The following is a 17506-nucleotide window of genomic DNA, read 5'->3' as shown; positions in this document are numbered from 1 at the left end:
TGGAGCCTTTGCACCCACTTTTTTACATGCCACATGGGGCTTAAGGGATGCCCCATGCTGGTCCTACATACCCTCTTTTAAGTGGGCACGTCTAACTTGATCAAATCAAGTGGTGCCCTATGCAAACAATTAAAAAAATTGATTAAGGGTTTGAACCCTTAATACATATGATTCAAAATCTTAGGCACCCAATAATTGGAGCCCAGTGAATCTAATTCATTTAAGTTATTAGCAGCTAATTAATTTGAATTAAACTTATCAAATAAAAAATTCAAGTGCAAAGAGAAAATTGGATTCAATCATATACTAGCAATGTTATCTTGAATCCAATAAGATTTTTTTAAACCTAATTGAGACTTCATAAGCTTAATTACTTATTTCAGATCTAATTTTTTTATTGTGTAATCTCATAGGTTTAATTCTATCGGTTAGTAAGATATACAATGACCTCTATCATAGTATCATTAAAATTTTTTTCAATAGATTGGAATGATTCCACTCTAACTCATCAAAGATTATCGATCTTAAACAATCCTAGTGAGCTCTCATAATCTACCAGTGATACCTAGCAGTTTGTAGTGACAATCCAATAGAAACAAAAAAGAACCTCAAGGTATAGTTCACATGTGATTCAGTCCCTCTATCGTAAGTTTCGACTAGATGGCAGGTCATGGATAAATCGTCAAACTTCATCATCAGTCATATGATAGATTCGATTAGCTCAAGTCTAATTATGATCTTCATAAAAAAAAAATTTCATCAATCACACTGCTATGGCCACAAACTCTCAGACTTAGCCTCTCAAATCTTATAGGGCTATTCCTCTCTATCAAGATCGATAGATTTTATCTAGATGCACACTCTACTCCTACATTAGATCAACTATCCCTAACATCCACTACATGGTCTCATCGAAGTCATATTTATATGTCAGTCAAACTCCAGCAGCCTTACTGTGAGCAACCATACCATCGCAGGTCAAAGAACCATTCACACAACTATAGCATCGAGAAAATCATTGATGATTGATTAAAAATTCAAGTGATCTCTCATATGGTCACGCTCAGTATTTATTATTCTCTAACAACTATCCACACTTATCGCTCAATATCTCTACACTGTAGACTAGAGACTCATCTACTTTGAAGGAAGTGATCTATGCGTTGGTCTATCTAGATCGATTACCATCCTCATGATGATACTATTATTGAAAGTATTTAAGAATTAATTATACATGTCTCTAATTTTTAATATCTTGAGAATATGTATCGAAGTATTAATTTCATAGACGATTTAAAGATATACCACTCTTGAATAAAAATTAAATTTGCTCTTTTATTGATCAAATCAAAGTATTAAGTATAAAATTATATCCTAGACTTATTACAATGTATCAGTCATATTGACTTCTAGGGTATATATCTATCACTATTGTTCGCTAAATCTGATTGAAGCATTGGAGGGTCCTCGTTGGAATAAAAACCTTCGATTTGGACTTATTTTGCAGGTTACTCCAGCACCAGCCTCCCTGTATGAGACTCAGCCACCTTCTCTCCAATCTTGACTGAATCGAGCAGCAACAGATAGAGGAAGGGCCTAAAAAAAGAATTAAAAATCTCGAGAGGTAGAGATCTAGGGTTGAGAGAGACTCGCACTATGCTCGGGATGACCTAGAGTGCTTAAGGAGGACACTCGAAGGAAAAAGAAGTCGAGACCATGCTTCTCTTGAGACTCATTCATGGAGGAGTCCTAGTGGAAGCTCAATTAAGAGAACTAAAACCTCGAAAAAGATAAGCCACAGCAAGAGAATACCTCAGAGGTGGGAAGGCTCCACTTTCGGAAGGGTTCAGACGACTCTGGAGCCGCCCGCCAAACTTCAAGAAGCTTCACCACAGGCAGAGTACTGGAAGAAGAAATTGAAGTAGGCAAAAGAAAGTCATGATCGTCTCTAGCGCCAATTTAGAGAGCAGGAGCTTTTGACCATGTATGCCGAAAGAAGGGTGGGTCGACTGATGAAAAAAAGGATTGAAATTATAAATTAGGCCTACAGGAAAGCATTCTCAATAGACTTTGAGAGGTGCAAAAGAATGATCCGAATGCACCTCCCTACTGACAATGTTGAGCTTCTTCAAGATGACATTATGGATGAAAGCCTGATTGCTATAGCTGCGGATAGCACAAAAAATTGATAGGGCATCTCGCCACTCTGCTTAGGCGAGCATGATCAATGTAGCCATCCAAACTAAAAAAATTACCGATGCTAAAGGAGGCCATTTTGAAATAAGCCATCTTGGTAGTGCTTCGAGGTGATAACTTGTATCTCTTTTCTTTTCCTTCTGCAATTCAAATTTTGTAATTACTTTGATATAAATGAATGAAATTCACCTTTGTTAATATCTAATGTCTGGATGTGTGAATGTAATTTTGGGCCATAATAGTTAAATTCTGAGCTAAATCGAGAGTTTAAATGCAATTAAAATAATAAAATATGATGCAAACCATAAATCAAGTTCCGATCCAAACTATATGATTCATACCTATCATGCAAGCCTTGAAAGAATAAAATTTGAATCACGTCCATGTGGTAGGTACTAATCTGAGCTATATGACTCATACCTGTCGCGTAAGTCCTGAAAGGATAGAAATTGGAACTGCATCCGCATAGTAGGTACTACCATACATCTCCGCATATCTCTTTGAAAGTGGTATAGAATATGATTTGCCTGCCACTAAAATTAACTACCAAATCAACAACAGAAATCATATCCATCAAGGGTTGCCATGCATGGAGCGCCTGTTCGCACTTTGTCGATTCTCACCTCTTGTAATTAATGCTGTCATGGGAGGTGTCCTTTGAAGGCTCTCCTAAACCTGGGACTATTTAAAGCCCCAGACAAGATCAAACATAGATCTCTTTAGATTTCAGATTGTCCTCTCTTCTTTGCCATAGGTTCTCCTTCTCCCTTTGTTTTCTGCTTTCGCGATTTTCTTTTCGAGTGAGAGAAATAGCCTCTAGAGATCCTGACTTTATGCCGCTGGAATTTTGATCCAAGCTAACAGAGAGGAATATAGTACTACTCTATGAGCAATTTCAAATCCCTCCAATATTCCAGTTAGAAGTCCTGAGGCTGGATGATCGAGTCTGCCAACCACCTCCAAGCCGGATGAGTCTCTACGAGGAGTACTTCCAGACTGGGTTGCGGCTTCCTTTTCACTCTTTCTTCATAGCTCTCCTCTAATATCTCAAGATGTCACCATGCTCAATGGTCCCAAACTCATGATGGTATATCTGTGGCTTCACTGTAGTATGTGTATTGGTGGGGATTGACCCCAGCATCGTATTCTTTCATTGCCTCTTTAGCCTCAAAAGGCATCCGAAGTCCTGTGGCTGGTGGTACGTGACGCTGCGGAGGAAGAAGGATAATTGCCCACTATCTTTTTCGAGGATCTCCACCACCGTACATGGTTGGAAATCAGGATTTCTCTTCATCTCTCAGACGTTCGATGAAGATTGGGGGTTCGTCGCTTGGGGTGAACCTCAAAAGGCTACACTAAAAGAGCCTTCCATAAATGAATGTCTAAGGTAGGAATTGGCAACCATGCATGGCTTTAAGATCCTGGAGCTGAAGGAGCTGCTATCGGTCCAGATGCTATTTAATATCAGCATCAGCCAAGTTGCCACTCGAGGTGCATATCATCCATCCCCAGGGTTTTATATTCTTTGATTTCCATCATACTCTTGCTGACAACTTACTTGTCCTAGTTGCAGAGGTGGTCGTAGAGAATGATGTGGGCTCATTGAATAAACCAGATAAGAAGGTCCATCAAAAAAGGGCAACTGAGCCTGCGGGTGGTCGGAGCACCCACATTAGGATCGGAAGTCCTCTAGCACCACTGGCTTTTGGATCAGGAGGTCTTGAACATCCCCATGCCAGTGATCTTAGAATGGTAAGGGTTAGCTCGACCTCTCCGACCTCCGATGGAGATCAAAGGAGCCAAATAAGTTGGGCCTCTGAAGATATAGTTCTGAGCTTGTCGGCTCCTCCTACCATTATATTTCCCCTAAGAGATGAGTTAGCCAAGGAGGCTGGGACTTCTAGGGCCATGCCTGGGGTCTCTAGAAATACACCGGTCGGTTTGAGGCTCGAGGCCTCGACCTTGAGAGACTCCAAGCTGGCGAACGAGCTTTTCTCTGGGATACTCCTTCTGACCAACGCAAACAAACTACTAGATGTACCACTGAAGGAGGTGAAGAAGGCAGTCATAGAGTGCATCATTCGAGTAAGTTAGGGCTCTTACAATTTTATTCATTTTGCATATAGGTTTATGGCACTTACTGATAAGAACTATCTTTTACCAACTTTTTCATTATTTAAATGGATACATTGAGAGCTGCCGTGATCTCTCGACTGAGGCAAAAAGGTACCAGCTCGAAGCTGAGATACTCGAGGATGCCAAGGACAAGATGATAAGGGAGGCTGGAGAGGCCTTCCTGAGAGCCAATGCCACCGAGAGAAGAGTCAAGGATGCTTAGGTGGCATTGAGAGGGGCCATCGAGGAGAACTCCCAGTTGTTAGGAAGAATAGAGGGGCTTGAGACTTAGCTCAAGAGGAATGCGACCGTAGTCGAAGAGAACTCTCGACTACAAAGACTAATAAAGGAGCTTGAAGCTCAGCTGGGGGAAGCCAAAAAGAAGGTAGTGGAGGCCACTTCCAAGGCCATTGTGGACTTTTGGGCATCAATAGAGTATGAGAATGAGAAAGCCAAATTTTTTGCTGATGCTTATGATGCTGTGAAACAATCAATCTAAGATAGGGTCACTGCCAAGTATCTGGAGCTGGATCTGAACTTCTTAGACAAGGTCTGGGATCCTACTACAGCGGATGCCTCTGTGATCGGTGCCTCAGCTCTGAATGTTGCCTCATAGGCTCTTGTTTTCTTTTCTTTTTGTACCTTGAACCTCTTAGGGTTATTGTAAAAGTTTTGAAAGGAATGAATAAAATTTATTTTCTTTAATACCTTATCTTTACTTATAGTGCATATGGTGATTTGAGATAACTTCCTATGCCTGTCAGTTTGGGGCAATTATTTGAGCATGTCAATCTTAGATGAATATTCAGCGGCACTTTCGTTCTATTTTTATTTTGCATTAGTGCGGTCAATCATGGTGAAAGACCACCACTAACTCTTCCAATAGGACAATGCTTGAGGGAAAGAGTAAGTCCTATAAGAGCACACCACATAGCTATGCTCTAGTTCATGAAGCGTCACTTAAATTTATTTTTGGTAGTGGAAAGGCACACCATTAACTATCTGGTGGATAGCTACATACTTTTCGACCATCGATTAGTGATTGGTGTGGACGTTGGCACCTATAAATAGGGGACAAAGGGCAAAGAAACCCAATCTCTTATCTTTTATCTTCCTTCTATGCAAAAAGTCTTCTATTTTGATGGCATCACCTTCACGTCCCCTTTTGCATCCTCCTCTGTCGGTGGTGAAGGCCAGTATGAAGGAGAGGTGGGCCTTTATAAGAGAGGTATGGAGAAGTGCGAGAGCCAGGGGTGCTAGTCTATCTTTTTCATTTCGGGCACCTTCCGCCTCACTATCTTCACCAAGGCTCAGGGATCATCACACCCCCCAGTTCGAGTAGATTCTTCTTGATGTCCAGGCCTGCTATATTCAGGAGCACCAGGACTCTGCAAAGTTTAAGAGAGAGGTTATCGACATTGCTGCCGGTAGATTTATCGACGGTTTCGAGAACTGCAAGGCCCGCCTACTGTGGATGATGCTATATTTGGAGCTCCAATCCTTCCAACTTGGAAACAATGATGAAGTGGCTTCGGATGAAGATTGAGCTTCCTCATCCTTGAGCTGGAGATTGTGGAGAGCATCCACTATCCGATCATTCTACACATTATGCCTTCCAAATGAACATCATCTCGGCTCTCCAACGCCACCCCCTCTCGTCGAGTGGAGAGTCAAGCCAATAGTCAGACACAGCAACTGATGATTGAGACTCCCCCGCCAGTCCAACCAGCGCTGGTCATGATGGGTCAATTCAGCCTACTCTTTTAGTAGGTCCAAAAATTGACAACCACTGTTCAAACGGTCCAAACTGTTTTGGTGCCTCTCCCAATGGCATCGCGGCCTGCTCAAGCTATGCCTGCACCTCCTTCAGCAGTACAATCGGTGGCCTTCTCAGTGGCACCATCGGCACTTCCCATGGTGCTGCCCCCATTGAATCCAGTTCCATATTCAGCTCCTCAGTCATCAATACAGCCAGAGTCATATGTGCCTCCTCAGAGCCCAGAGAGGATACATGCTCATCAGAGCCGTTCCAAGTCTCAGTAGTTGGCTAGATGGAGATCTCCTAGTCCACAATCGGGGCATGATTCAACCCTCGATCATCATTCTTCATAGCATTTCGAGGTCTGCACCGCTCGAGATCTTGATATCGAAAGATGGTTCTAGGCCCTCGACAAATAGATGGAGAAAAAAATTGAAAATGCACTCAACAGTAATCACTCTTTGGTGTAACCTTACGAGAGGTTTAATAGTGAGCCACTCTTCATCTCGAGGAGAGTGCAGGAGCCAATCCCTTGGTACTTCAAGCTGCCTTAGCTAGAGGTCTATGAAAGGACCGCCGACCCTATTGATCGCTTGAAAACCTTCAAGATGGCAATGCTCCTCCAAGGAGCATCTGATGCAATCCTCTATTAAGCTTTCCGTTCAACTCTTAAAGGGGCGGCTCCACAGTGGTACTCAAGTTTGAAGCTGGCTTCCATTCACTCCTTCGAGGATCTATATTGGTCCTTCGTTGATCATTTTATTAGCAGCCAGCGATAACAGAAGCAATCCAACTACCTCCACACCATCACGCAGAAGGAGGGCGAGTTGATCCATGCTTATGTCAACCATTTCAATAGGATGACTCTGGAGATCCATGATCTGGATCAGTTGACTGCGATGGCTGTGATGATGGGCGGCCCACTGAAGAACAACTTGAAAAAGTTGTTAACCAAGATTTATCTTCAAAATTTTTCGGACATACTTGTCCATGCAGAGAAGTATGCCCACATGGAAAAGGCCTTTACAGAAGAGACCCCTACCAGTTCTATTACGGCAGGACAGAATAAGGAGCGCTCTTCAAGATGAGAGGAGAGAAATTGCTAGCACTCTCGATCTCCATTTCAGAGATGAAGGAACGAGAGCCGAAGCTGTCGATATCGAAGTCCTTAGAAAAGGGATCGGTGATCCTCACCCCTTGGGCGTTATAATAATTATATGCCCTTAACTATTTTTAAGAGGAGGTATTGATGGAGGTCCTAGTCGAGCTGCCTCAGGCCCCACAGATACAGACGAAATCAGAGCACCATCATGACCCAAATAAGTACTATCTCTATCATCGTGACCACGGTCATGATACCAAAGATTGTCTGCAGCTCCAAGACGAGATAGAGAGCCTCATCAGGCAGGAGAGATTGAACCATTTCATTTGGAGGATGGCACCTCAATGTCGACCTCCAAGAGCTCAGCAGCTGCCTCCTATGCCTTAGCAACCGTTCTCTCTACCTCAGCCACAGTCGGTTCTAGTACAGCAAGGGAGATAGAAAGTAGGGGAACAGGCGATAGTGGAAGACTAACCCATCTGAGAAAAAATCCATATGATAACTGGAGGGTCATCTGAGCCGGTAGAGTTTCTAGAAGTGAAGAGGCTAAGGCTTCAAGATGTGGGCGACGATAATGGTAAACATCGTCAATTTTAATATACACCGTATTTTTATTGATAATGAAAATTTGATCGATATTTGATATTTTTCTATCTTTACTCAAATGGGGTTCACCCAAGACCAGCTGACTAGATTTGACTCCCTAATTCAGGGTTTCTTCGAAAGTTTGATGATTTCGGAAGGGATGATCAGGCTCCCTCTTATTGTGGATACTCCACCATAGTGAACTATAATTCAAGTTAACTTTTTGATGGTCAAACTTTTTTCGACCTATAATGCAATCCTTGGTCGTCCGAGCTAATGGACCTTAAAGGCCATGGTGCGAGCTACCATCTGATGGTGAAGTTTTTCACCAAGAAAGGAGTGGGGCAGATTTGAGGTAATCAAGCCATGGCTCGTCAATACTTTGTTGTCAAGCTTCGAATAGAGGGCTAGCCAGTCCAAGCATACATCCAGCCTGAGCTTCCGATAGGGTTGGATGCTCATGATGATTTGATCGAGGAATGTGCCTAGCCCATTAGAGACCTCCTGAACGTCCCTCTGAGAAGAGAGGATCTCGGCTAGATAGTGAAGATTGGCTCATGTCCGGATGAGGTAATCAAGAATCGATTGATTGCTCTTGTACAGGAGAATGCAGATCTATTCGCATGGTCAGCCACAGACATGTCCGACATCGATCCAGAGGTGATATCTCATGACCTCAAGGTGAATCCAACTCATCATTTGATGAAGCAAAAAAAGTAAAGTTTCGCCCCAGAGTGCCGAGAGCTATAACTGAGGAGGTGGACAAGCTTCTTAAAGTCAGCTTCATTAGGGAGGTCATGTACCTAGATTGGCTGGCAAATGTTGTGCTAGTCAAGAAGGCAAACGAAAAGTGGTGCATGTGTATTGATTTCATCGATCAGAATAAGATCTATCTAAAGGATAGCTATCCGTTGCCCCGAATCGACTAGTTGATGGATGCCACTTCTGTATATGAGCTCCTCAGCTTCATGGATGCCTTCATTGGTTATAATCAAATCTGGATGATACTTGAAGACAAAAAGAAAATAGCCTTTGTTACTGACCAAGGGCTTTTCTGTTACAGGATGATGCCTTTTGGCTTAAAAAATGTAGAAGCTACCTATCAATGGTTGGTGGATAAAATTTTCAAAAATCAGCTCGGTCGCAACATGGAGACATACATAGATGACATGCTTGTCAAGATCCGAGCTACCCCAAACCATGTTGCCGACCTCCAAAAGACCTTTAACACTCTCTGATGGTTCAGGATAAAGCTGAATCCAGCAAAATATGCCTTCAAAGTCATTGTCAGCAAATTTCTTAGGTTTATGATCTCACAAAGAGATATAGAAGCAAATCCCAAAAAGATCAAGATGGTTCTTGAAATGACACTGTCAAGAACCATCATGGAAGTACAGCATCTTATCGATAAGGTCATCTTGCTTAACCATTTTATTTTTAGATCGACTAAGAGGTGCCTTCCTTTCTTTCAGACCCTTAGACAGTCGAAAGACTTCCAATAGACTATCGAATGGCAAAAGGTATTTAAGAAGTTGAAACAGTATCTCAGCTCCCACCATTGCTCTCGAAGCCTCAGTCTGATGAGGAGTTGTTATTGTGTATCACCGTTTCTCTAGTAGCAACAGCTCAGTGCTTGTCCGAGAAGAAGGATGGGTTCAGAAGTCCATATATTACATCAGCAAAGTCTTTCACAATGCGGAGACCAGATACTCTAAGCTTGAGAAGCTAATTTTTGTACTGACTATCACGGTGAGAAAATTACGGCCTTATTTTCAGATCCATATTATTGTGCTGCTCACTGACCAGCCGATAAAGGCTGTCTCCACCGATCAGACACTTTGGGATGAATTGCAAAGTGGGCTCTTGAACTTGTCGAGTTGGATGTGCAGTATCGTCTGAGGTCTTCCGTTAAAGCTCAAGTGCTGACAAACTTCATCCTAAAATATACCATTTCGAATGGATAGAACTCATAAGATGGAGAGGCTCAAATGCTGGCGAGTGCTCAGAAGCTAGTGAAAGCTCAAGGGGTGAGGAGGTAGATGTAGGATCTGATCCTGGAGAGTTATGGACACTACATATTAATAGCTCATCGAATGCTTCTGGAGCTGGGGCCTAGCTGATCTTGATCGATCCAGAAGGCGATGTTGTGGGATATGCACTGTGCTTTGAATTTTCAGCCATCAACAATGAGGTAGAATATGAAGCTCTGCTTGTCGATCTCAAGGTGGTGAGAGAAGGGCCCAATATTTGAAGGTCTTCAGCGACTCCCAGCTGACGGTTAGGCAAATTAAGGATGAGTATGAGGCTTGAGAAGAAAACGTGAAGAAATATCTCCAAAAAAGTCAAGGGTTTAACCTTGACTTTCTTAAGCTTTGATATTCAGCAAGTCCTCAAAGCAAACAATGTCAAGACAAATGCGCTATCAAAGCTAGCAATCTTGTTGTCCACTGATTTGGAGAACAGGACCTACTTTGAAATGCTCAAAGCCTCGACCCTTAAGGAGCTTCTCATTGTTTAGCAAGTTAATGAAGAACACTGTTGTATTGATTCTCTGCTCAAGTACCTTACGTTAGGTGAGCTATCCACCGATCACAAGGAGGCAGGAAGATCAGAAAATAGGCCGCCCGTTATGTCTTGTACGACAACAAGCTATACAAAAAATCATTCTCTCTGCCTCTTCTGAAATTCCTATGCCCATCCAAGGCAGATTATGCACTACGGGAGGTCCACGAAAGAATCTACAGAAGCCACTTGGGAGGTAGGTTCCTCTCTTATAAAATCTTTTGGTAGGGCTACTACTGGTCCACTATGCAGCAGGATGTAAGTACCTTCATTAGAAAATGAGATCGGTGCTTGAGGATCTCTAATATTTAGCATCAACCGACAGCACTCCTAACTCCCATTAGCATCCCGTGGCCATTCGCTCAGTGGGGGATGGATATCTTTGGTACTTTTCTCCTCGCATCCGTTCAGTGCAAGTTCTTACTGGTGGCCATCGACTATTTCATAAAGTGGGTCGAAGTCGAGTCTCTGGCTTGTATATCCGAGGCAAAAGTAAAAGATTTTGTTTGAAAGTCAATCATCTGTCATTATGGTCTTTTTCGAGTACTGATCACAGATAACAGCAGGTAGTTTAGTGATGCCCGGCTTCATGAATTCTGTAAAGAATATGAAATAGAGCACTGCTTTACCTCAATTGGCCACCCACAGGCGAATGGAGTGGTAGAGGTGATAGAACTTTTCTGCGGGGCTTGAAGGCCAGAATAGAACAAACTGGAGGGTCCTGGGCAAACGAACTTCATCATGTGCTATGGGCCTATCGAACCACTCAGAGGTTCCTAACAGGCAAAACTCCTTTCAAACTCGCATTCGGGACTGAAGCAGTCATCTCTGTGAAATTTAGGCTCTCCTCTCTCAGAGTTGAGGAATATAATGAAGATACTAACTCTGTATGACTTTGAGCTAACCTCGACTTGATTGAAAAAAGCAGAGAGTATGCCGTTGTCAGAATGGATGTCTATCATCACAATGTGGCTAGGTACTACAATGCTCGAGTCACAATCAAGGAGTTTCGAGTTGGTGACCTGGTATTGCAGTGAGCCGAAGTTTCACAGTCCACCGAGCAAGAAAAGCTATCATCTAATTGGAAAGGTCCTTATTAGGTGGATGAGGTAGTACGCCCGGAGACCTATTGGCTCAAGCAACTCGACAAGACTCTACTCCCTAGATCATAAAATTCGGCCAAATTGTGCATATATCATCAATGATGTTGCAATATTATGTCATCATATATCAATCTAAATGTTCAGATTTTCTAATCCCTGCTTGCCTAAGTATCATGAATGGCCTAAACTTCTTTTACTGTGAAGAATTTCTCTGACCGAAACTATGTCCAACAAATGAGGGCTAACCATAAGGACCCTCGATGATTGATGGCCAATCCTTAGTGACTTGAAGACAGGACTAACTTACAAGATCCTATAGAGCCCAGTCATGCGAGAAGCAGAAGGCGACCCCAAGAGACCTTCGAAGGGCTAATTTATAAGATCCTTAGTCTACGATCATGAGAAGTGCACACACTACCTACGAGCACATGCTGCTTACGAGCACATGCTGCCTCTCACATGAAGATGAGAAGTATACATGTTGCCTATGGGTACACGCTACCTCTCGCATGAAGACGAGAAGTGCACAAGCTGTCTACGGACATACGCTGTCTCTCGCGTGAAGATGAGAAGTGCACACGCTGCTTCGCTTACAAGATGAGATGAGCACAAATGAGCCAAGCATATGCTCTCTTCCCTGTAGGGCAAAGCCAAGCTGCCACCTGCAGTACATAGTCATGATGTCACCTACAGGGTAGAGTCGAGTTGCCACCTGTGGGGCAAAGTCAAGTTGCTGTTTGTAGAGCAAGACTAAGATATCGCTTACTGAGCAGAACCAGTGGCCCTCTGGCTGGAACCACCTTCAACAAAGTTTGTTTGGGGTAATTTTATCTCGAATCGAAATGAGTTCATTTAAATTTCTAAAATCTGGATTGACCCAGATCAAAACAATTCTAAGTGCCTAAGATCGAGGTTTGCCTCTGCGTGTTAGACTAAAATATGCAAGCTTACAAAAGATAATATTTCATTCATTGTGATATTTACAAGAAGAAGAATGGCATCCTCAGTGCCACCTTACAAAAATAATAATAATAATAATATTTATAAGAAGAATGATGGCATCCTCAACGCCACATTACAAAAAAAAGAGAGGGAGAAAGTGCAGCAAAATGGAAGAAAGCTACGAAGGTCATGCCGATCCAAAAATAGATCTCCATCGGTCAACAAACCCAGTTCGGAGCTCTCATCATCATGGACGATGGCAATGATCAGATAGTGGATGCTCTCCATGGTCCCCAGCTCAAGGATAAAGAAGTTCAGTCCTCATCCAAAGTCTCTTCATCACTATTTTCAGGCTAGAAGGATTGAAGCTCCAAATACAGCATCATCCGCAGCAGACGGACCTTGCAGTTCTCAAAACCGTTGATAAATTCATCGATGACAATGTCGATGGCCTTCTTCTTAAACTTTGCAGAATCTTGGTACTCCTGAAAGTAGGTCTGAATGTCAGGAGAAATTTGCTCGAACTGGAGGGTGTGATGATCCCTGAGCCTTAGCAGAGATCGTGAGGTGGAAGGCACCCGACGAGAGGAAGATGGACCAGCACCCTTGGCTCTCACTCTTCTCTAGACCTCTCTTATAAAGATCCACCTCTCCTTCACCGTGGCCTTCACTACCGACAAAGGAGGATGCAAAGGGGGACGCATGGGTGATGCCATCATGATAGAAGGGAGGAACCTCTGCGAAGGAGGAAGATAAGAGATAAGAGATTGAGTTTCCTTGCCTTTGTCCCCTATTTATAGGTGTCAATATCCACACTAATTGCTAATCAACGGTCCGAAAGGATGTAGCTATCCATCAGATAATTAATGACATACCTTCCCACTATCAAAAATAAATTCAAGCAATGCTTCGCGAACTGGTGCATAGCTATGTGGCGTGCTCTTACAGAACTTATGCTCTCCCTCAAATGTTGTCCTATTGGAAGAGTCAGCGGCTGTCTTTCCCCATTACTTCTCTCTACCTGCTCCAGCTTATATTTCAGTAAAACAACCTCTTCCCTCACTACTGCAAGCTCCAATGCCGAGGCATTTGGAGTGGGGTTGGCGAAGCTGGCCAAGTAGTGTTCCACCTGTGCAAAAATTTGCAAACAAGCATCAAAATACTGCACCTTATCAGAGATCAATAGGAAGATCAAAAAATTCCTTACATGTGCACATGACCTCAGGGTGCTAGCCATCCGCTCCTGAGCTCCTTGCTCATCCATATATAACTTCTTCATAGGTGATAGGAAGTTTCTCAAAAAATCCACTACAAACTAGAGATTCTCTACCGTGGATGGGGCAAAAGATGTCAGTTTTGAGGGGCTTACTTGAAATATAGCTACAGGAAGACATCCAATGGGTGTCACCTGCTCTGGGGATTTTTCAGTCTTCATCATTGTTTCTAGAACTCTCTCAGAATTATCGGCCGCATCCTCCACCTGCGTCACCACTGCTAGAACCTCCTCAGGCCGATCGACTATGCACGCTGCTTGTGTCCTCTCCATCGATACTCTCTCAGTTAGAACTTTCTCCAGTGGAGTCTTCATTATGGCCGTTGATAGTAGAGCCATTGGCTCATCGATTAGAACAGGATTCTCATCCCTTATGGTCGTGGGTGCTAATTTGATGATCGAAATTTTGGCCTACCTTCTTCGGGCCGATATCAGCTCCAATTTCTTCACGAAACCCGAATTCATCTTGTCTTCAAGAGTTGTAACAAAAATTTGGAGCGAAAAAATGAAAAGAAGCCTTGTGGTTGTTTTTTCTGTACACCTCAAAGGGTAGATTTAAAAGAAGGTAAAAGTGAAAACAAAAAGCCATCACTGAAAAAATCAAAATTCTTGAGAAAACCACTAATTGTGGGGTCCCATCCATTACGGTCATTTACAACGATCATGCCAAGATGATGTCAGCAACTTTAAATGCCAGACATTCATAAAGGCATAAAAGCACGCATCTCCAGATCCGAGGTTCGACTTTCAGCATACTTCTTTCATCTGATTCTTAAACTCAGGACCAAGGAGATAATGTTATGGTGGTTACCATGAGTACCTCGAATCAGCATGACAATCATGGAATATCTTAAGTCTTCAAGCTATCATCAGGATCACTGGCTTAAGAGCAGAGTCATATGCAGAGCAGAGTTGCTTGTGTCTGGTCTGCCACAAGGTCTGTTTGATGCATTGGCTATCTCCGTTGCCTCGGCAGGCTTATACCTTAACACATGGGTTGCCTTTGTTATCACAGCCAACCCACTTTCGGATGTGCGTGACAGTTGTCCACCCCGAGTGGATAGACTCATGCATAACCAACTCTTTTGATTTCATGGGAGCGATTAAGGGCTAAATTATCTAGTCCACAATGGTATGTTCAACGGTCCTGCAATCTCGGGATCGCACGATCTCACAACTATTCGACCAGCTGTTTGACAGCCTTCTATATAAGCAATCAAAATTTTGAAGATTAAGTTAAGCCAATCAATCCTTCTCAGAGAATTTGTTGCTGCTCCTATTATTTTTTGAATCTAATTTGAACATCGGAGGATCCTCGTTGGAGCAAAAACTTTCGATTTGGACTTGTTTTGCAAGTCCCTCTAGCACCAGTATTCCTGCATGAGGCTTAGCCATCTTTTCTCCAATCTCGATCGAATCGAGTAGCAACAATAATTAATTTTATATTTACGATTGTGGTAAATAATTATTATTTTATTTATAATAGATTTTAAAAAATATAATTGCTTGTTATTGTGATTAAAATAGAGTTTAAAAATTTAATTATAATTTTTTTAAAGATTAAAAAATTATTAGCGACACTAATTACATTGGTAAAGACTTATCGATGGCATTAGCATCGACAACTCCATCACTAATAATTTTTCTAAAATTTTAATTAATAAAAAAATTAAAATAAAAAATTAGCAATGATTTTTTTATCACTAATACCATCATTAATTATATGTATTAGCGATGGGCTTATTGCCATCGCTGATAATGATAATTAGTGATGATCCTATTTTCGATGAAATTATAGCAATAGGGATTGGATTATTAGCGACGGCTAATAACCTATTTTCTTGTAGGGAAAGGAACAAGAGGTCGTTTCACCCTCTCTTTTCTTTCTTTCTTCTCCCCATCATGATAGGTGTATCATAAGGATTTAGGGATTTAGGAATTTTGAAAAAAATTTTAGGAATTAATTTATAATGTCAATGTAGCTTTGTAAGATATTTGTGATTTTTTTTTAATTATCAGGTCTCGAGGAATCCTAGCAGGATGATCAAGTGTTTGATTATTGATATCTTTGAGATAAGTAATATTTATATTTTATAACTAATCAGAATTAAATGAAATTTTATATTATCTATTTGACATGATATAAATGACTTTAATTGCATTCAGATTTAATCACATATGAAATTTTGCATAGGATTCCTATAATTATGAATAATTGATTAGTGAGTTAATTTTTATAAGTTGAAATGAATGACGTTATATGCTATGATTGGATCAAATTTGATAAATTATGATTATTACCTGTTTAGATACATGCATTATAGCTGTATCAAAGCTGTATCGAAATTGTATCAAAGTTGTACCAAAGCTATATCAAAATTATATCAAAAAGAATGGAAATACATAATTATATATATAATTATTGATATATATGTCACTTGACTCTCAATCCTATTGTGTAGATATCCAGACTTGAGATCCTCACAACGGAAGCAATCATGGTGATATTAAGATCCCCAACATGGAGGCTAACGTTGACTTAAGATTCCCACTATGGGGACAATCATGGACTTGAGATCTCCGTCATAAGGACAATCCTAGATTTGATATCCCCATCATAAAAGAAAATATAGATTGAGATCCCCGCTATGGGAGCAAACGTGATATCACAGTAGGGGCTATAAAGCTAAAAAAATTAGATACCAATATTTAATTATAGTACTATGAAATTGAGTATATAATGAACTTCTATATTATTTACTAATTTTTATATTATAAAAAAGTTGGCATATGACTCTATTTTGAATACCATTAATTGTACGACTTTGATACTGAATGGATTGGTATCCTTTAATGTATGATATAATTGAGTGGCATATTAATAAGGTTTAAATCAGTTTGATTAATGTATTTCTTATTGAGCCATAAAGCTCATCAATCTTCACTTATTGTTTTTAGATTCAGGGACCTAATTTTGGGATCAGGCATTAGCATTTTGAGATTTGTATATAAAGGTGAGACCGGTCTGTAAAAATAGATAGTTTTCTAGGTTAGTAAAGGTATAATGCATATTTTGTTCGAAACTGATGTGAAATGCTGTAAAAATTAAAGTTGGAAATATTAAATGTAATAATTAATTATTTTGATAATACTACCATCCATGTGAAGAATAGATTATTTTTTTATATTATATTAAAGTATGTGTCAGATTGAATATCTTGTATGTCTATAGCAATAGTTCTCTATAGATATGCAGTGCTTATTTACGTTTTTATTTTTTATTTTTTTTAAAAAAAAATTGGAGTCAGAGACATGATAGCAAGCCTAATCATGTAATCAGTGGATCCATGCTTTTGTGGGCTCATCGTTTCAAGAGAGATTAATTCAGCTTAGTCCAGAGTATGTGATCGTACCTTTATGCTTAGCAGAAACCAAAGTTGTTCCACATGCAGTGTGTGACAAAAGTGTATTATTTATTGACTGTAGAGGATTAATGGAGAGGAAGATCTTCACTTATTGAGTCAGTTTTGCAAGTCTACATTGATCTGAGCTAGGATATAGAGTGGTTGCTTTCTCAAAGTGAATCTTGATAATGTAGGTGTCCTACCAGTTCACAAATTTTTTAATCATGACCGACTAAGGATTGAAAGGGTTCAAAGTTATACTGTAGACATAGATGTTCTTAGAGAGTCTACTAACAAGATCATATGCGTACCGGTGATGATGAGCTGATTAAAGAATAAGATGTTCAAAGAGTAGAGAGGTGGACAAGGAATTCCTTGGACAAGATGAGCTAACGAACAATAAATTTAAGGAATTATACCCGATTGAGTATTTATTATCATCTTATCTCTCTATGATTGGTCGTG

The sequence above is a fragment of the Elaeis guineensis genome, chromosome 4, assembly GCF_000442705.2.
Source record: "Elaeis guineensis isolate ETL-2024a chromosome 4, EG11, whole genome shotgun sequence".
Classification (NCBI taxonomy): Eukaryota; Viridiplantae; Streptophyta; class Magnoliopsida; order Arecales; family Arecaceae; genus Elaeis; species Elaeis guineensis.
Note: the sequence above shows the minus strand (reverse complement) of the source record.